This window comes from Protopterus annectens, chromosome 14.part0 (genome assembly GCF_019279795.1).
Source record: "Protopterus annectens isolate FY-2018-M chromosome 14.part0, PAN1.0, whole genome shotgun sequence".
Lineage (NCBI taxonomy): Eukaryota > Metazoa > Chordata > Ceratodontiformes > Protopteridae > Protopterus > Protopterus annectens.
This window is the reverse complement of record NC_056748.1, coordinates 580099278-580111777: the sequence shown is the minus strand read 5'-3', so window position 1 is coordinate 580111777 and position 12500 is coordinate 580099278.

The window sequence follows — 12500 nt, the reverse complement described above, 5'->3', positions numbered from 1 at the left end:
AAAATCCTAATGTTATTGCGCCTAGATCTATTTTCCAGGTCATCCAGCTTTGTTTGTAAATGTGTATTTTGTTTCAGCAGAAACTCAATGTTGATTTCCTCTTCTTGTATTCTATTTTCCATGTCATTCACAGCTTCTTCTATGCCTGTCATCTGGATCTTCTGTTGTTGCAGGTCCATATGTAACAAGTCTATTTGTTTTGTAGTTTTTTCTATGAAAGTATCTATTTTAGTATCCATTTTATCCATCTTAGCAGTACGTTGCTGGACTATAATTATCAGAGACTGAAGTTCTTTCTTGATGCTGGAGTCTTGAGAATTTGTCTTACTGAAACTCATTTCAGACTGATAAACTGACAGGAAAATTTCCAAAGTAATTTCTGACAGGAATATTATTAAGATTTCCTTTCTTTTTTAGATATAGTTCAAGAACTATATAAAACAAACATATTTAGAAAGAAAATTACTTCAAGAATTAATTTTTTAAGTAATTAATTCCTGTCAATGTAATGAAATTGGTGGAGCTGAAGAAATCTGATGCTATCCTGTGTTCATCCTTGGCCACGCCCCCCATATTGCTTTTATTGACATTTATTTTCAAAAGTGATGTATCTACACATTGACCCAATATACATTCAAGTGTTGCAATATATACCCTAGGGTTCTGATTTAGAATTAGGCAGTCATACATAAACAACTAAGCCTTCATTTTATCTCATATGGAGACCATCCAGTAATATTTACTGATTTAGTTACATTTCAGTTTAATACCCCAATCACCTAGGGAACTAAGGGAAACTACAAGTGAATCCCTGCCTGGTTCCTTTACTTAGTCTAAAGGTGAGCATAAGGTTTCTATAGCTAATAATGTAGCCATTGGGTCATTACACAGCACCTGAAGTATGTTTATAAATCCTCCATGGGGAGCACATTTTTCCAAAACTTTCCATAAAATCCCCAATTAATGGAGTCAAATGCTTATCTCAAGTCCACCATTACTGCCGCCACCTCTTCAGTGATCTGTGCTGGACCTCCCTGGGGAGAATTGCAATTCCATGAGCAATATTAGTTTGGACAGCAACATTTTATGTGTCTCTGTCATCAACCCATCGTAACATTTCACATTGCTGTTTATTAGGAAAATAAACCTATTGTTTGTCCCAGGTCTTAGTAGCACATTAATAGTTAAAGTCTGAGATAATGTCCTTTTCTTATTCCCTATCTTGAAAGATCTAAATAAGTCTGAATAAGAGTATCTTTACATCCTTTAATGTTTTATACCGTTCAGTGTTTAATTTGTGAGGCCCGATGGTTGTCTCTTTGGCTGTGTTTATAATTCCCTTGATTACTTCTAGATTTCTCAGGTTAACAAAAGAGCTGATTCAGAGCCTGATACTCGGGGGATATTACATAACAGTAAAAATTCCTCCACCCACTTTCTTCATCCTTCTTCCCCCCTTGCATCATCATATAGCATTCTCTAATACTTGAAAAGCTTCTCATGAATTTCCTGAAGTTGCTTCACTGTGTTATTATATTACTCTGACTTGAATACCCATGATCCTTGTTTGTATTCTCCTATGGTAGCAACTTTGCCTGTTTCTTCCCTGGTTGCCGCTCTTTGTGAATTCATTTGTTCTTTTATATATTGTATTAAACTTAAATTTTTGTGGGCAACTTTATGTTCCCCTAGAATCTTCTTACTTCTAAATGTTGATTCTCTGCATTTCAGATGAAGATTGTTCACCCTTTTTCTCAGAACCTCTGATTTTTCCTTCCAGTGCTCATATGTTCTTATCCTGGCCCATTTGCATGCATCCTGTAAGCATAGTTTAAACAATTCCTACCATATCTCAAGGGGCCTGCTCTCTGTCTCATATTCACACTTATATATTTTTTCTACTTCTTTTGTTTTGTTTTTTTAATTCCTGTCCCAGATAATATCAAATAACCCTTGCACAAAGCCATTGTCCATTCCCTTGAAGCAGTATATCAAATTGCAGTGTTGCTCTCTTTGTGGGCTGTGAGAGACATACTTTGTGTCTGTGATATATTATTGCATCTCAGCATGTTTTCTAATGTGGACTATATGTCTGTATGACCTGCATATTTATCATGTGCTGCTTTGAAGCTATACTCGTAATCTCTGGACTTTAGGTTCCTTCATACAACTATAAATCCCATCTCTTCAGTTATCTGCATCACTGTTCTCTCTAGTTTGACATATTGTCCCCCTCTGAATTTATCCTGTCTTAGAAAGAGTTCATCACCACTTTGCAATCCCCTTCTAATATTGTCATAGTGCCATTAGCCTTTACTTTGCTAACCATCATGGTGTGTGAGTTTCACCATATGAGTTTAGTTTTAAACAAGTCATTATGATTGCATCAGAGAACAAGTGTTCAATACACCTGTGTAAGGGTGAGTAAAATTGCAGAGGTGTAGGCAGCAATATTAGGCACAGGATTACTTGACACCAATATTATTTGTGATTACCAGTATGATTGGTAAAAAGCAATTAATTGACTTGAAGCAGTCTCTAAAAAAAGAGAACTTATTAGGGACTGTGAATCAAGCTTTCGTGGAGAACATCACAGAGAAATGGCAGATTAGACTAGTGACGGCATAACAACTAAGATGGTGCATTTGAAGGATTCATTAATGAAGATGATGTCTAGAAGACTGGAACCTTTTTTGAACAGAGAGTCAGTTGTGCTGGTATTTATGAACTTCAAAAATCTCTGGGCAAATTAACCAGTTTATATGTGGGTAGCTGAAGTTGGCCATAAGAAAGGTATTTGATTTGGGGGTTAACTTCTCTATATAACTAGATATGATAGGACAATTACTTTTATTGATTGTTACTGTGACATCATCCCGTTCTAGATTTATATCATTGTGGAATATGTTGAGAAGCAATGGGGTTATGAATAAATATGGATACTCCCCCACAGTTATTGGTGGATCTGAATACATCGTATGTTCATAGGTTCACAGGAAATTTCTAGGCTAATGGATTAAGAGCCCTTACAAGTCTAGCCAATATAGCATGATTTTACCCAATATATGGCCCTCTAGAAGCAACTGGATGGTGTGGGTTTGTGGCTACATCTTGAGTATCTTACAGATTGCCCCTGATCATAAGGGACATAGGTACTATGCCAGGTGTGAATTTGCATTTCCCATTCCATTCTTCCAAATTACATTTGAAGAGGGCCAGAGAAGAGCTCTGCTTAATGTGAATAGGAAGTCTGTTCCAAAGAAGGGACAATCTCTGAGACTCATATCTGTCTCTCCAATATGTTTTGTTTGAGTCACTGACTAAGTTTAGATCCCTAGATTGGGTGACCCTCATGCTGTTTGACTTGTGGATGTGAAGCAGCTCCATTAGGGTTGGATTTGTTAGTGCCTTTTAGGTCAGACATAGGTCATCCTTTAATAGTTGGTAGGAGACAGAGTAAAGAGATAGGGCTTTTAATCTATCTGCATAGGATATGTTGTTTGCACCCGGTATTTTCTTTGTGGGGAACCTCTGAGGTCACCCCAGCTGCATTGTGACTAGTCAGGCATATTCCAAATGGCACATTGTACTTGATTATTGGTCTAATGAGGTCTGAGTACCCTGGAACTATAGTTTCCTTGGATTGGGATGCCATAACTTTATTATAAGTTGTGCCACATAGAAGGACTTCCTCACCACTGTGGACACATAGTGGTAACATTCAGGCTACTAGCAATATGTGTACCTAGATCTCTCACCTCTGAGTTTACTCTTAGGGCCATGCTATTGATGTTGTGATTTGCAGGGGTATTTAATTTCTTAAAGGTTATGATAATGTATTTTTTTGCATTTAATTTTAGGCCATTGTTCTGGCACCAATCATTTGCCTGATCTAGATCATCCTAAGGTATATCTACATCATTAGGGGATTCAATGATTGCTCCCAGCTGCAGTCATTGGCAAACTTTGTCATCCAGAGGCCTTCCACATTATCTTTCTAACAGGAGTGGTCCCAGCACTGAGACCTGTGGCACACCACTAGTAACTGGCCTCTTGCTGGATCTGGATTCTCCTTCTTCAACTATACAAATCCTGTCCATGAGCCAAATGGCTTTCCATCTGGTAATGAAGGGATTTTTGCCCAGTTTTGTGAGTTTATTTATAACAACTGAGTGGGGAATAGTGTCAAATGCCTTGACCAAGTTGGGATAGGCAGGATTTTAAAATCATTTATGACCTTAGTTACTTTCTCAAAGAACTCCACCAGATTCAGTAGGCATGACCTGCTCATAACAAAGCCAAATTATGTTGGGTCCAGTGTTTGGAGGTATCCTGTATCATTATTTATCAGGTCTAGGATTATTCTTTCCATGGCCTTATACATATATGACTAGTCCAACTTATGGATCTGTAATTTCATGGGTCAGTAGATGGTCCCCCTTAATGCTATGGAATTGCTGTTCCTGTCCTCCACTCTATCACAACAAAACAAGTCTAGTGGCTGTGGTTAAACAGAGATCCTAATCGGCCTGATAACTCCTGATTGAAGGTGTTTAAGAGGGTCTATATTATGTGATAGAATGTTAAGGTGATCGAACACCTAAACATTGACACATAAATGTTGAACCCTTAAAACCTCAAACAGCCATTTACGCAAATTTATTCCCTGGGAAAAGATTCACTTGGTCATAGGAAGCAAAACAAACCTTTAAACATTAATCGAGTGGGGGGCTTCATCCCTACAGCCCCAGATGTGGGGGATGTACCCCCCACACACACCCTAACTAAATATACCAACTCTGAGATCGCTCTACATTAGGGAAAAGGGCAAATTACCAGTTATGGCCAATAGACTTTTTTCCAAGGGAAAATGTGCATAAATGGGCATTTGTGATTGTCAGAGTTCGACATTTAAGGGTCGCTGTTTATGTGTTCGATCACCTAAATGATCGATCGCATATTAGAGACCCATTTAAGTAAGGCCTCTTTGAAGTCATGTTTTTAGCTTTAGACATATTGAGAAACAGTAATGAAAATAGCACAGCTCTGTACATTTCCAGTAGATCACAACCTCCTGAAACTTAAAAAACAGACCGAGGAAAGGGCATGACTGAGTCTTAATGCATGTCATTCAGGCTCCTGTCTGGAAAGCCCATAAAGTTATCTTTACTATTTTTATCTTCAGGATATTATCCTGTAGCTTGCATAAATGGGGGTTCCCTTGTCCTAGGGTACATGAAAACAATTTGCATTATTGGGGTCATAGTCTTTTTTTGGGGTGCACCATCCTAGGTTACAAAAACATTTGGATTATTGTAGTGTTTTGTCCGAGACTAGATGAGCATAGTTTGCATTGCTCAAGTGTATGGTTCTAGGCAGTAAGAACATAGCTTGTATTATTGTGGTGCATTGTCCTAGGCTACATGAATACTTTATATTATCTGGGATACATTATCCTAGACTACATGAACCTAGTTTTCATTATTTGGATATGCTGTCCTAGAAAACATGAACATAGTTTGCATTAATGGGACATATTGCCTGAGGCTACAATAACATAGCTTGTATTATTAGGGCTACATTGTCGTAGACTACACGAACATAGATTGCATTAATTGGATGTGCTGTCCTAAACTACAGGAACATTTTTATTTATTTATTGACATTTGTTAACAGGGTTAGTCCAGCTGGGCAAGAAACCCCTTTTCAGTGGAGACCAGAGGAGAAAAGCTCCAGTTACAGACAATTAAACAATACATAAAATTCAAAGTTCATGATACAGAAATAATTAAGGTACATCAGATCGGAGATATATATATATATATTTTTTGTAGTTGGGGTATGTAAAGCAATACTGCTTTCAAACCCATATATACAATTAATGAAGTGGTGGAGAAGTATGTGTGATGTAGTATTTTAGGAAAATTACATGTGTAAAGTGTGAGAGGTGAACTGCATGTGTGAGTGGGACGGTGTAGGAGTAGGTGGAGTATGCTTCCTGAGGACAAAAGGATTAATGGAAAGGAATATAGGGAAGACTAAGGTGTGGAAGTGTAGTGTAGTTAGGTAGGGTCATGACAGGTGCAAGTCTTGGTGTTTAGAAGGTGGATTTTCAGTTCTTTTTTAAAGTGTATATGGTGGGCAATGGAGCGTATGAGTGTTGGACATTTATTCCCAGCTTGCGCACCTGAGGATTTATATAGTAGTTTGCATTGTTTATGTATACCGTTCATTGCTACAAAAACATATTTTGCGTTATTGGTGTATATTGTCCTAAGCTACGAAAACATACTTAGAATTATTGGGGTATATCGTCTTAGGCTACAAAAACCTAGCTCGCATTATCTGAGGGGAATAGTCCTAGACTACATGAACACAGTTTGCATTATTTAGAAGCATTGTCATACATAACATGAACATAGTTTGCATTACTGGGAATGCATTGTACTGAGTACATGAAAATTATTTGTACTTTTGGAGTACATTGTCCTAGGCTACATGAACATTCCAAATTTTGATCCAGTGACATGTAAAATAACATCTGTTCATATCAGTAGTGTTTGTGGCTATGGAAATATCTAACACTGCTCATGACTGAGGGAGCTGATCAATCTTGAAGAGCTTGCCCTGGTGTCATTTCATACACTAACATTATGTCTCTGATTATAGTACATATGCAAAAGGAATTCATGAGAGGGATACTCACAGTAAATTCAGGATCAATATGTGTGGGTGATCAACTATGGAAGATAATGCCATTGCCACCTGGGACACATTTTGCAGCTGTTGTGTTGGGTAGTCATATTAGGGTTTTCCTTGCATCAATCAGTGCTATTTGATGCTATACAATTTTTGCTGGGGGGGAGTAACACCTGACTGAGACTCCAAACTAATCCACAGTCTCAAATGGTTTAAAAGACTGCCTTTATTTAGAAATGTCAGCCATGGCATGATCTCTCTCTCTCTCTCTCTGTTTTTATATGTAAATATATTAATAATAATTAGTAGTCAAGGAAGGGGAAAGAAAGATTACTTGCAGTTTCAAGAGTGTCAGTTTTCCAAAAACATGAAGTTGATGAAAGACCAAATTGCAGAGATTAGTACTTAAAATTATCAACTAGAGCCTGAAATATCAAGAATTTATAGAGACAATGACCATTCTGTTGGTGAAGGAAGAATATTAATACTATCAAATAATTTACTCAGTCACTCAGTCCTTCATAGAGCTAGTCATAGAGGTTAGTTATTGCTTGTTTTGTTGCACAATGTATATAGGTGCAATGTGTGTTTCCCTTCATTCCAGTTTGATTTTAATTGTCCTCAGTAATGAAACTGTATCATCCTGAAGAAGGAGGAGGAAGAGGAAGCCAGTAGGGGTGAAGGTCACTCAAATGGAAGCGAGCATCAGGGGTTGGCCAATTTCAAAAAACGTTCTGTACTGTTATACATATGCCAATAGTTAGGCAGTTTGCTACAAAAGAGGCAATGGCTGACTTCCATATCAGCCAGTATCACTGAACAAGGAGCAGGAGATAGAATGGGTTAGCATTTACACCTATAGCACTATTTGTGTATACTCCCGTTTAACAGCCTAAACATTTATGGTGCCCTGACATTGTTTGGGTCTGTCTTCCTTAATTAAGTGGCTTACCAATTAATTATTATTATAAGAATTTATTATAATTATAAGAAAAGGCTAGTTGTAGCAAACAAAATGAAACTATGATTGTTAAGCTATAATGTCCTACAGTGGACATATTATTCACTGTTTGTCACTTGTTATTAATATTTTTATAATTGGCCTAGGTACTTCTGTAGACAACTCTCTTCCATTTATTTTATTTCCACAACAGTTAGGAAATCCTTCTATGTGGACCAGTTAATTTCCAAGGGAATATCTTCAAGATCCAAAGTCATCTTACCACTTTATGCTTCGCTTATCAGCCCCATCAGAAAATACAATTCCCCATTTGGTATGTACAATTCCAAGCATATCACTCAGCTGGAAAGGCTACAATGCTTTTTAGGGTGCAAACCTTTTTAGTGTGTCTACTTATAGGTATTTATGGCTAATTTCTTATGGTTCCTGTGATCACTTACCTAGTATTGTTCATATGTGTTTATGTTCCTAGCACATGTTATTTAGGGGCATAGTGTGAAAAATATCTTATCACTGTCCATATGCAATACACTATATGGCCTGCAAGTAATTATGAAGAGTTCAGTGTTTCCATATGTAAATTAATCTATCAAAAGCCTGATGATTTGCACTATTATATGGCATTAAGTGAAATTTCAGAAGATATTAAAGACAGCTGTCACTGGTATTTGCAAATTTTTACAAACATTCAGTGCTATTTATATACTTAATAGTTCAAATAAACATGAATTGTCATATGTCTATACATATCTCAATAAACAAGCTCTCAGAGAGAAATCTGTTGCTGTCATATGAAAGTTCAAGTCTAAATAAGAAATCGTGTTGTGACTATATGATAGGCTGTATAGTTTTCAAGATTGCAGAAACTTTAGAGAAAAATACAATTCTGGGTTTGCATGATTTATATTACATTAGCATATTGGCATAAGGATGATGAATGCAGTGCCTATCACCTTTGTAAATAAGACTTTTTAATGATAACATTGCTGTTTCTACCCTCTTAAATTGTACTTATTGTGTACAAGATGTCTGCATTTGTCTGGCTTATGTTTTTTCACTTGATTTTTCAGAAAAATACAATAACTTCAAGTGACAGTGAAGTAACAAATAGAAAGCAGCACTGAAAAGCAGAAATAAGAATTAGTGCAATCACAGTACATGCTAAGTTCACAGCAATCATATCAATCACTTCATGCATTACATCAGTAAATCAGATATGCTAAACCCATACCTTCAAGTGCAGTGACGGCAGTGTAATCAGAAGGAGCAACAATGAACAATGGTAATGTGTGATAGTGTAGTCAGTAACTTAATAATACATTTCATTTAATCTGAACCCTGTCTTAGTATCAGCAACGACAAATACTGCAATCAGTAACATATTAGTAACTTACACAACAAATCTGGAGAACCTCAAGATTAATTGTGGTTCAGTCAAAAAAGAACAAGATAGTCTCCTTAATCTTAAAAAGATCTTAAGTGCTGAATTTTATCATGCTCTGATGTTATTCAATTTGTTATTAAGTTCTGATGTTATTTGTCATGTGATTTTGGCTTATCTGCAGTATGGCATGCATTTTTAAAAGTTTGATGAAATGTTGACTGAGTAAAGGCTCTTGCTCCTTTTGAATCTGTGTTTGCTTACTAAATTCTTCATTACATAGTTCCTGGTTTACTTTCTGTTTGCATTGTTACTAACTTAATTTAAATTTAGTGCCTATCTTAGCTAGTATCAGCAAGAAACACCAGTGCAGTAGCAGCATCAGTATGTCAGTGTCAAGCAGAAAATGCAATATAGCAGTCTGCAAGGTTTTTTCTTTCAATGATTTGCCCAGAAAACCTATACTCAATGCTCAAAGCACAGTCTGTGGGAAGTAGCCAGTGTTTTGCAATGGTGACTAGACTCAGGAAACAACCAGAAGTCCAGTGTTAAATTAATCACTTTCCTCCTCTTCTCTGAGTCTGTGCAATCTCTTAGCTGATATATATTGTTTAATATTGTTTGTCTGCTAGTAGCCAATTTAAGCTAAAAAGCTAAAAGCAATCTCAGTTTTGTTGCTACACTTTGATCAACATAACAGAGGGTCAAGTGCAGTAAGAGACTGGACAATCCCTGGGGTTGGGGAATATGCCCTTTCCCTGGGGATTGTGCAATCTCAGGGATGGAATAAATAATTAGCAGGGTGGTTGGGGGTTACAGAGGGTTTTTTCCTACTGCAGAAATACTGTTTTACAATCTGCGGTGGTGGTGGTGCTGCAGTAGTGTTGTTGCCTCACAGTAAGACATTGTCCTGTTCGATTCTCAGCTAGAGCAACTTCTGTGTGGAGACATGCGTGAATGGGTATACCTTCATTGAAGGTTGTGCATCAGGGCTGGCAACTCGGCATGTAAAAATCTACTGCCAATCATTAATGGACCGGATTTCCGCTGTGGCGTCTCCTAACCGGGAAAAGCCGAAAGACACAACAGCATGGCCTTAGGATAGCCATGGAGCATGTGCAGAAGCATGTCAACATTTACAGTACTTTACTTACCGATGTAAGTGTGCTGATATTAGTGACACTGACACTGCAGCCATTCAATGACTGGTACTATATCTATAGCTATATATATATATATATATATGTGTGTGTGTGTGTGTGTGTGTGTGTGTGTGTGTGTGTGTGTGTGTGTGTGTATATATGAGAACCCAGAACAGTAATCCAAATTGCCAAAACTGCAGATTTCCAAAGTTTCAGTTGTCCCTTGTTTATTTCATCGAGGTGCAAGGGCTTAGTGGTTCTGTTGATTCCTGTATACTGTAAAAGTTTTAGCAGCTGGCCTGTATGGTGGCATTTATGGAGAGAGGTGAATATGCCGTGGTTTTGCAGGGATGTAGTTAGTATTTGGTGTATTAATCTACAAGTGATCATTGGTTTTGAATGGAGATCACAGTATAGTGGACATCAAGGATTGTAGTGCAATCTCGGAGTCAGTATATATAATGTGGAAGCAGGTGTGGGGTGCAGCCCCCCACAAGGGAGGTACAGGGGAGCTTGCCCCCCTGCAAAATCATTAGATTATGTGTTTTTTTTTGTGTTTTCTTTTGTATTAATGTGTTTTTTTTTTTTTATTTCGGTGTCGTTATTTTTTGGAATACTGCAGTTTCAGCAATTGGGTCACTGTTATAGTTTGGGAATTATGGCGATACATAGTTTTGGTATGTAGGCAAAGGCTTTCACATTGGTGGGGTTTTCTACAACCTTGGAAGAGTTTTTGTTTGAAGTAGTGACTTCTCAATGTCTTATATGTTTTGGAGTTGAATAATCCCATGCTGATTAAATGAAACATGATGATTCATAGCAAACCCAATTTCAGTACAAGGAACATTAATGAGAAAAAAATGGTACATTTATTTATTTATTATTTTATAGGTTCATAGGTTCATAGGTTCATACTAGGCTATCTGCCCGAGGGCATTTACAAGCCTAGCCCATAGTTTTGTGGCTTACGCCACCCCTTTAGTATGGGGAACTATACCCATTATTTTGCTGTGCCTCTGTCGAGCAGTGACACTGAGGTAATCCCTGGGGTATATCTGCGATCTCCCATCCATTGGTCAAGATTTCTCTTGAACAAGGCCAGCGAGGTGCTCTGCCTCACATATACCTGGATTTTGTTCCACAGCATAGGGAGTCTTTGGGTGATGAATTTATCCCTCCAGCACGTCCTATTAATAGCCGTGTCAAGGTTTAAGTCTCCCACCCTTGTGGCTCTGACGGATCTAGATTTTTTGAGGTGAAGCATATTCATCAAATCTGGGTTTGACATGGCCTTGTATGTCAGGCAAAGGTCACCTCTGAGCAAGCGGTAAGCGACTGAATAAAGCTGGAGTTCTTTCAGTCGGGCAGCATAGGACAGACTTTTGAGACCCTTTATCCTTTTGGTGAGGAACTTTTGTGGCCTCTCCAGCTGCTGCAAGTGTCGGGTCAGATACATTCCGAATGGGGCACTGTACTCAATCATTGGTCTGATGAGTGATGAGTATAGGGAGACTATGACCTCCCTTGATCTAGATGTGAATCCCTTCATGATAAGGTGGGCAATGTAGAAGGTCTTCCTAACTACTTTAGCTACATGGGTGTCGAATGACAGGCTACTGTCAACCTGGGTCCCCAGGTCCCTGATAACTTCTTCTGTGCTCAGTGGATTGCCACCTATATGGTAGCTAGGGGTAACCTTGTTTTTCCCGAAGGGTATGACTATGCATTTTTGGCATTTAACTTTAGGCCATGGCTCTGGCACCAGTTATCCGTTTCTGTGAGACCCTTCTGAAGGATATCTGTGTCAGATGTTTTTTCGACTACGGTGCCCAGTTTGCAGTCATCTGCAAACTTTGTCAGCCATAATCCTCCTGTGTTTGCTTGTACTTCGGAAAAGTAGATGCCAAACAAGAGTGGGCCCAGGACTGAGCCCTGTGGGACACCACTTGTGACAGGCTTTGAGTCTGACATGGCGCCAGCAACTCTGACCCTGTGGGTTCTGTCACTCAGCCAGTTTGCAACCCATCTTGTGATGTATGGGTTAACATTTAAGCTGATGAGTTTTTCAATGATACCCGAGTGGGGTATTGTATCGAAGGCCTTCGCCAGATCGAGGTAGGCTGTATGGACTGCCTTTCCCTCATCAATGGCTTTGGTGACTGTTTCGAAAAAGTCAACCAAGTTTAAAAGGCATGATCTGCCTTTGACAAAGCCAAACTGGGTTGGATCCAAAGTCTGCAAATTCCCTATGTCTTTATTTATGAGGTCCATTATGATTCTCTCCATGGCTTTGCAGATAAGGCTTGTCAAGCTAATG